This window comes from Sceloporus occidentalis, unplaced genomic scaffold (genome assembly GCF_023333645.1).
Source record: "Sceloporus occidentalis isolate IW3139 unplaced genomic scaffold, rSceOcc1.0.p SCAF_176, whole genome shotgun sequence".
Taxonomy (NCBI): domain Eukaryota; kingdom Metazoa; phylum Chordata; class Lepidosauria; order Squamata; family Phrynosomatidae; genus Sceloporus; species Sceloporus occidentalis.
The window spans coordinates 1,320,011-1,328,808 of NW_028317156.1; positions in this window are offsets into that span (position 1 = coordinate 1,320,011).

Here is an 8,798-nt window from a genome sequence, read left to right on the forward strand (position 1 = left end):
ATGAAGAAATACTAATTTAATATTTTTGTTCATATCTCTTGTTTTGTATAAAATGATGTCAACAAATATTTTACAAATACATTAACGTTTAAGTGGCACTTTACTGTTTGATGGGGAACTGCCATATCTGCGATAAGACTAGGTTTCATTCCAGCATTTAATAAAACCGCTTACATTATTATATGTGACTTGTGAACAGAGCTGCGAGGGCAGGATGCGTTGGGAGCAGCTGCTTTCCAGCCAAATGTGACTCCAAGGACAGGCGACCAAAGCTACATCCTTCATGTTTATTAATAAACGGAAATAACGGTAACCCAACAGTTATAGGAAACAACAATGTTGTTTTTTAATATCAGATTAAAATTGCATTTTCAAAATCTTGCTCTGTCCCTTTTAAACAAAAATGTAAAGAAATATTTAGCTGTTTTAGGGAGTTTATTGGAATACAGCTCTGGGGGGTTATTACTATATACGGTGCTGGGGGGGGGTTATCTTAATGTATATAGTGCAGGGGGTTATGTTACTGTATACAGCACTAGGGGGTGGAAATCTGCAGGTGTCCAAATCAGGGCACCCCTTTGTTAGGGGTAAGGAGGGGCAGGATAGGACCAGGAAGTGGGCAGACTGGAAGATGTGAGTGTCGTGGCTGTTGGGAGCTATGAATCTGACAACTGATCCTATGAGTGCTGGAACACAAACAGTCACGTGTTACTCCTGGACACGTAGCCATTTCCGCCTTACAGTCCGGGCACTAATTCAGGGGGTATTACAAACTCAACATGTTCTAAAAATGTTTGGTCCCTTCCGTGCCAGTACTTACCCTCTTTACCTGCTGGAGTGAAGGGGGCTTGTTGAGCAGAAAGATCTGCGCCTTTGCTGCTCTCAGTGCTTCTTCACATCATTATCTCTGCTGGTTAGCGAGTTCCCGTAGAAACCGCCTAGCTCTGGCTCTCTGCCCTCGGCATGGTCTCCCCTACAGTAATAACCCTGAATCGGGGCAGAAAAATAACTCTAAATATACAATAGTCGCGAAGATGCTTCTGATTACCTGGAAGCCTGTTGGAGTTCAGGCCCCTGATTGCATCCGCAGCGTATGACGTAATCATGTAAATATTAACACATAATATAAAAATAATAAAATAATAAATTATAAATGGATGCAAACGTCATCACCGAAACCATGTATTGTTGCTTAAAAAACGATATGCGTCATTATTTGCGTTAATACTTCCCGCGGCGCATCTGACGGCAGCTCAGGCCGGTCCCAGAGCCTTAGTGACCAAAGTCCGGCAGGAAAACGCGACATCAGCTTCAGCGAGCGGCGGATTTACTGCAGGGAAATCACACGGGGAACGGACTAAGAGACGCCCTGCAAGACTTTCCTGCTCTGAGTAACAAAATCCTACTCGCCGTATTAATGCCTCCCACGCCCGGAACGGATGTGGAAAGGCACCTCGAGCCGCGACCCAACAGATCAACAGGAGGATAAAATAGGGCCATTTTCAATAAAATAAAAAAGCTGTAATGTTTGGATTTAGTACAGTAAATGAGGCTAATGAGGTTTATACCCAGCCAGGGCTGTCTGGTGTTGATCGGACGGTGCTGGCTCTTTAAGGCCAGCGGCCGCTTGATGTTCACATAGCAGCAGCACCTGATCTGTCACTGGAGCAGCAGATTGGGAGTGTGAGGGGCCGATGGTCATTGAAACCCAGCTTTCCCACCGGTCCGATCTGATGGTGGAGCAGTTTGGGTGTTCCTGCTGAATTTAGACATCTTTATTGCATGAGAAGTAGAAGTATATCCCCCTGTTCTTTTGTTGTTTAGGTGGGTGTGACGGGCCCCTTCCTCATTGATGATGTCATACCACCAGCATGCAAGAGACCAGTGGCGGAACTACCGGGGTCGCAGGGGTCGCGACTGCGACCGGGCCCCGGCGGCAGGGGGGCCCAAGCCAAGGGGCCGCCCGAAATCTTTTTTCCGTTTTTTTTTTTTTTTAAATAAGGCAGGGGCGTCCAACATGCGGCCTGCGGGCCAAATGTGGCCCGCGAGACCTCGAGGTGCGGCCCGCGTAAGATCGGCAGCCAGGGCAACCGATCTTACGCGAGCCGCACCTCAAGCCCTGCTACTTACTTGTGGGAGGGTCTTCTGGACTGCACAGAGGAAGCGGAGTTCACGTGACATCCTACTTCCTCTGTGCTTTAGCAGAGAAGGCAGAGGGAGGCCGTGCCCCCTGCTGAAGTCTGTGAGCGGCATCGAGGAGCTGCAGTGCAGGTAAGGGGTGGAGAGGGTGTTTGAATGAGTGTGTGTGATTGAGGGGATGAATCTGTGAATGAATGATTATGAGTGTGTGTGTGTGTGTGTGTGTGATGTGTGTGTGATAGCATGGATGTGTAAGTGCTGGAACCTAGGCATGATGGGACTGTGATTGCTGTTAGCAATCACACTCCTATCATGCCAAGTCAGCCAGTACATGCTGAAACCTGGCCAGCTGCCCCCCTTGTGTAGTGATGCTGCCAGCAGTATGGGGTCTGCACTTACAGCCACCCTGTACCAGCATGTACTGGCTGACTTGGCATGATAGGAGTGTGATTGCTAACAGCAATCACAGTCCCATAATGCCTAGGTTCCAGCATTTACTGGATGGATGTGTAAGTGCTGGAACCTAGGCATGATGGGACTGTGATTGCTGTTAGCAATCACACTCCTATCATGCCAAGTCAGCCAGTACATGCTGAAACCTGGCTAGCTGCCCCCCTTGTGTATTGATGCTGCCAGCAGTATGGGGTCTGCACATCACTTACAGCCACCCTGTACCAGCGTGTATTGGCTGACTTGGCATGATAGGAGTGTGATTGCTAACAGCAATCACAGTCCCATCATGCCTAGGTTCCAGCATTTACTGGATGGATGTGTAAGTGCTGGAACCTAGGCATGATGGGACTGTGACTACTGTTAGCAATCACACTCCTATCATGCCAAGTCATATTGCTAATTTTGTCCAATTGTGTGTTACCTACTTTTATTAAACATGTGAGTTTTTATTATTATTTTTAAAGGTGGGGGTCATTTTCGGTTTTGGCTAAGTGAACCCTGAATGTTTTGGTCCAGAATTTTCATTTTAGTTCATCCCTAGAATAAATCTAGGGAATCCTGAATTTGTAGTCGCAAAACTTTCAAGGCCCAGAAATCAGTGAGAGGAAGAGTAAAGGTTTTGTGTCATTTTACTTTATTTTAATCTGCATATTTTATTAAAGGCCATCTTTTTTGTCACAGTGAAAAATGAGTGTGGCCCGCGCACGTATACAATTCTGATGAAGTGGCCCACTGCAGAAAAAACTTGGACACCCCTGGATTATGCCCTTTGTACATGCGCCCCTTTTTCTTTGATTTTTTTACAGATATGATTCAATATGTAAATTGAATTTGTTGAAAAAAAATTGTTGGGTAAAAATCATGTTTTTTTGGGGGGGGTGAGGGGGTGGGGGGCCCTTAACAGATTCTCGCACCCGGGCCCTGAGGCGTCTAGTTACGCCCCTGCAAGAGACTTAAACATTTGTATCATTTTATAGCATTAAAGGGAAGCTCCAGTGCCCCGTGCAGCCTCAGCAACAAAGAATGAATATTTATTTATATAGCGCCATCATCATCCTCAGCGCAGTACAATGTGGGGCTGTGTGAGTACTTTAATATGCATTCTGTAACCTGGAGAGAAAAACAAATAAATACATAATCACCTTTGTGGGAAGCTGCAGCTCCTTCTGAAGTCTCACTTTCGTGCCATTGATTATCTTAAAGCAGCCAATCAGTAGTGATGTCTGGATCATGAACGAATCGTTCATTTGATCCGATTCATTTTAGTGATCCGGATGAATCGGTTCAGTAGACTGAACGATTCATTTGTAGCAGTTCAGTCTGTGAATCATGCAGTTGTAACCTGATCCTAGAGTGATCTGCAGAGAACTCAGACACAGACTCTGGGATCAGGTTACAGCTCATTAATTCACAGAGGAACGATGACTCATAGAGTCAGAGACTCGTTCAATGACTCGAATGATCCGAAGATTCGAATTATCCAAAGATTCGAATGATTCAAATGATTCGAATCTTACAGGGATCCGGATCTTACAGAGATTCGAATCATTCAGAGAATATTACTGATACCATACTTTTATAAATAAATATATTAATAATCTTCACTGCCCCCAGGATTTAGATTCCCCTGAGTTTGCCCCCCTTTACCTATAACTGCACCTTCAGTTAACTTTATTAAATTAATTAAATTAACCCTCAGCATTAAATTAACCCATAACACCCCATCAACCATGACTGCCCCTAAAATTAACCCTTAACACCCCATTAAGCATAACTGCCCCTAAATTAACCCTAAACACCCCATCAACCATAACTGCCCCTAAATTAACCCTAAACACCCCATCAACCATAACGGCTCCAGAAATTAACCCTAAACACCCCATCAACCATAACGGCCCCTGAAATTAACCCTAAATATTCCATTAACCATACCTGCCCCTAAATTAATTGCATGTACTCCAGATAAATTGCCTAATAAATTGGTATGGTTGATGGGGTCTTTAGTGTTGATTTAGGGGCAGTTATGGTTAATGGGGTGTTTAGGGTTAATTTAGGGGCAGTTATGCTTAACGGGGTGTTTAGGGTTAATTTAGGGGCAGTTATGCTTAATGGGGTGTTAAGGGTTAATTTAATGCTGAGGGTTAGTTTAATTAATTTAAAAAAGTTAACTTAAGGTGCAGTTGGAGGTAAAGGGGAATGTAAATCCTGGGGGCAGTAATTATTAATGTTTTTATTTATAAAAGTATGGTGATATTCTCTGAATGATTCGAATCCCAATGAAGGCAGAGAGTCGTTCAAAGATCCGGATCCCTGTAATATTCGGATCCCTGTAAGATCCGACTCTTTGAACTTCTCCCTGCCTTAATTGACATCACTCGAGTAGACGGGCAGGAGGGTTCATTGACTAATGAAAGGGGCGGGGCCAATCGTTAGTGTGCCTGCACGGAGGGACTGGGTAACTCCTGTGAGTCACAGTGAGTGATCCGAACTTCCCAGTGACAGAGAATTGCTTGTATTGAAACCAGTGTAAGCATTTTCTGTGTATGCGCATATAGGGTCCCGTTAGCTCCAGAGATGGTCCCAGAGGGGGCTCTGACTGGGGGTGAGTATTTCATGAGGCTGGGGACGGTAGGAGATGTGTTCAGCCAAACAGATACAGATATACTGCAAGCTATGAGGGGCCGTTAGGGACATTATTTCAGTTTTTTATCTCACATATATCATATAGTGAAACACATATATCATATACTGAAACTCATATATCATATACTGAAACGTATAGATCATATAGTGAAACGCATATATCATATACTGAAACGCATATATCATATACTGAAACTCATATATCATATAGTAAAACGCATATATCATATACTGAAATTTTTCATATATCATATAGTGGAACGCATATATCATATACTGAAACGTATATATATTATATAGTGAAACGCATACATCATATACTGAAATTTTTCTTATATCATATAGTGAAACGCATACATCATATACTGAAATTTTTCATATATCATATAGTGAAACAGATGGAGTGAAATTTGTATATATATAGACTGAAAAAACGCTTATATCATATAGTGAAACAGATGGAGTGAAATTTGTATATATATATAGACTGGAAAAAACGCTTATATCATACAGTGAAACAGATGAAGTGAAATTTGTATATATATATATATATATATATATATATATATATATAGACTGAAAAAAACGCTTATATCATATAGTGAAACAGATGGAGTGAAATTTGTATATATACAGATTGAAAAAAACGCTTATATCATATAGTGAAACAGATGGAGTTAAATTGGTATATATATATATATAGACTGAAAAAAAATCCTTTTATCATATAGTGAAACAGATGGAGTGAAATTTGTATATATATATAGATTGAAAAAAAATGCTTATATCATATAGTGAAACAGATGGAGTGAAATTTGTATATACCGTATTGGCTCGAATATAGGCCGCACTTTTTCCCCCCACTCTAAGTCTTTAAAGTGGGGGTGCGGCCTATATTCGGGGTCTAGCGCCCGACGCCCGGGACATGCATTCCCGGGCGCCGGTTAGGCCGCGGGGTTAGGATACAGATCCCCCGCAGCGGTGCAGGGGACCTGTATCCTACTCTCCGATACGCTCAGACAGCCTCCCCTGCCAGCACTTTCCACGGGGGGGGGGGGTGCCGGCGCGGCGATGCGGGTAAACAGCCTCCGCTGCCGGCACGTCTGCACGATATGCTTTAACAATCTCCCTTGCCGGGAGTCCCGGCAAGGGAGATTGTTAAAGCACATCGTGCAGATGTCCCGGCAGCGGAGGTTGTTTACCCGCATCGCCACAGCCAGGGACCGTCCGCACGATGCGTTTTACCTCTGCCCCCAAGACTTACCAGAGCAGACTCCCGGGTGTCTTGCGGGGCCGGCGGGGGACATCTACGCAATACGCTTATACAACTTCCGGTGCCGGCACATCCGGTTTGACATACGGTTTGACATTTCGGGACAATGATCGCCTTTTTTCTTTTACTTTTTTAGGCATCCCATGATACATGTTGCGATATATGTTTTTTTATTTTACTTTATTTTTATGTACACATGTTCCTATGCATGCCTGGGTCTCCCCACGCTGGGACCCGCTGTGGGCCTCGTGGTGGTGCTGTATTTCCCTGCTGTGGTCGCCTTACGTACGCCACGGCTCTTGCCGTTTTGGCTCATTGTCACGGCCCGCCTTAGGGCTTTTTTCACTTCACACTCATGTACACATGTGTTATGGGCAATCCGGGAGGGGGTGGGGGGGGTGCGGGTGGTTTTGGGGTGCGGGGGTTTGTTTTGGGGTGGTTGGGTTTTTTTTTTTGTTTGTTTTTTAACACTACATTTGTCTTCCTCGTTTGCTGTCGCGACCCCCTCTGTGCGGGGTACCACTGTCGCGCTATACATTTTCTGCTGGTTGTGGGGCCGGCTTGATATTAGGCTGCGTTTGGTCTTACTGATCATTTGCTCATTGCCTTACATCCCTGCCAGCACACGTACATTTTGTCAAAAGCCTACACACATTTTTATTATTTTATTGTTTTCTTTTGCCCCACGCTGGCCTGTTCTGCCTTGCTGGCCCTACGTTCACGCACTCACATTTACACATTTTATTGGGGGGTTGGAAGGGGGTTGTTTTGGGGGGGGGTGTTTCTTTTCTTTTTTCATGTTTATGGGACCTTTGGTCGCCTTTGCTTGATAGGGGCCATGTGCTCCTGTGGCGATGAGAGGGACGGGGGAGAGTGCATTATGTGATTATTGCCCCCCCCCTTTTTTTTTTTTCTTTTTTCTTTTCTCTCCCTTTTCCTGCCTCTCCTCCCTCTCTCTCTGCTCCTGAGTTGCAATTCTCTGGTCATCCGTTTGGTCGGTTATGTGATTTGTCAAGAGGCCTCGCCTCCTGTTTCTATGTGGCCGTGTTCATTTACCTTGTTACCTGGGTTGTGTCCTATCTCTTGCCAGTAAATACTGCTGTGTCATGTTATGTTCACATTGTGTTTCTTTTTGTTTTTGTTTCTTAATCTCCCTATGCGGGATCTGCTTATCGCTCTGCAGGTTATGGGTGGCGGCGGGATACCCCTGCTCATTGTTCCTTTGACTCCTTCGGTCCTCTCTTGGGCGGTTGGTACTTCCCCCCTGCATCGGGAGTGTCCCATACTATTGGGGTGGTCGCAGTTGTTGTCCTACATTCTGTGGGGTGGCCCGTTTCCTGCCCGGTTCCCTCCTCTCTGCTTTTTTATGGCTCCTGTGCAGGCGCAGCGCCCCCCTTGTGTACGTCGTGCCCTTACTGTCGTCTCCTATAACGTGAAGGGCCTTAACGTTCCAGAAAAACGCTCGCATTTGTTGCGGGATCTGAAATACCATAGGGCTTCTGTTGTCTATCTTCAGGAGACTCACTTTCGGTCGCCCAATGCACCTACCTTACTTAATGCCCATTATCCGATGGGGTTTTTCAGTAATAACGAGGGGTCTAAATCTAGAGGCGTGGCGGTTCTTTTTGATAAACATACGCCATTTCTCGAGAAGGCTCATATGTCTGACCCTAATGGTCGGTTTCTTTTTGTCAAGGGCACTATCGCGGATTCTGTTTATACTTTTGCTAATGTGTATCTCCCTAATAGGCAGCAACACCGTTGCCTTTCCAGGATTCTGCGATTATTACGCTCCTTCCAAGAGGGTCTCTTGCTCCTGGGCGGCGATTTCAATGTGGCTCTTGAACCCAGGTTGGATACTTCCGAAGGGCACTCCTGCACTCCCCCGCATGTCTCCCAAAAAATGAAAGCTCTGCTTCATGATCTTCAGCTAGTAGATTGTTGGAGGGCGCTTCACCCCTGCGATAGGGACTACAGTTTTTTTTCCACGGCCAGGAGACTTTATACTAGACTTGATTATCTCTTCCTGCCGTACTACCATCTCCCCAAATTGCTGTCTGCCCGTTATGGTCTGATTACCTGGTCGGATCATGCTCTGTTGATATTGTCTCTGTCCTCAACGCTGACCCGACCTGCGACGACGACGTGGCGTCTTAACGAATCACTTTTTACGGACACGATAGTTCAGACTGACACACATTCCCTCCTGACTGACTATTTCGCGGAAAACGCTACCCCGGACATATCCACTCTTACTGTGTGGGAGGCTCATAAATTCGCGGTCATTTAA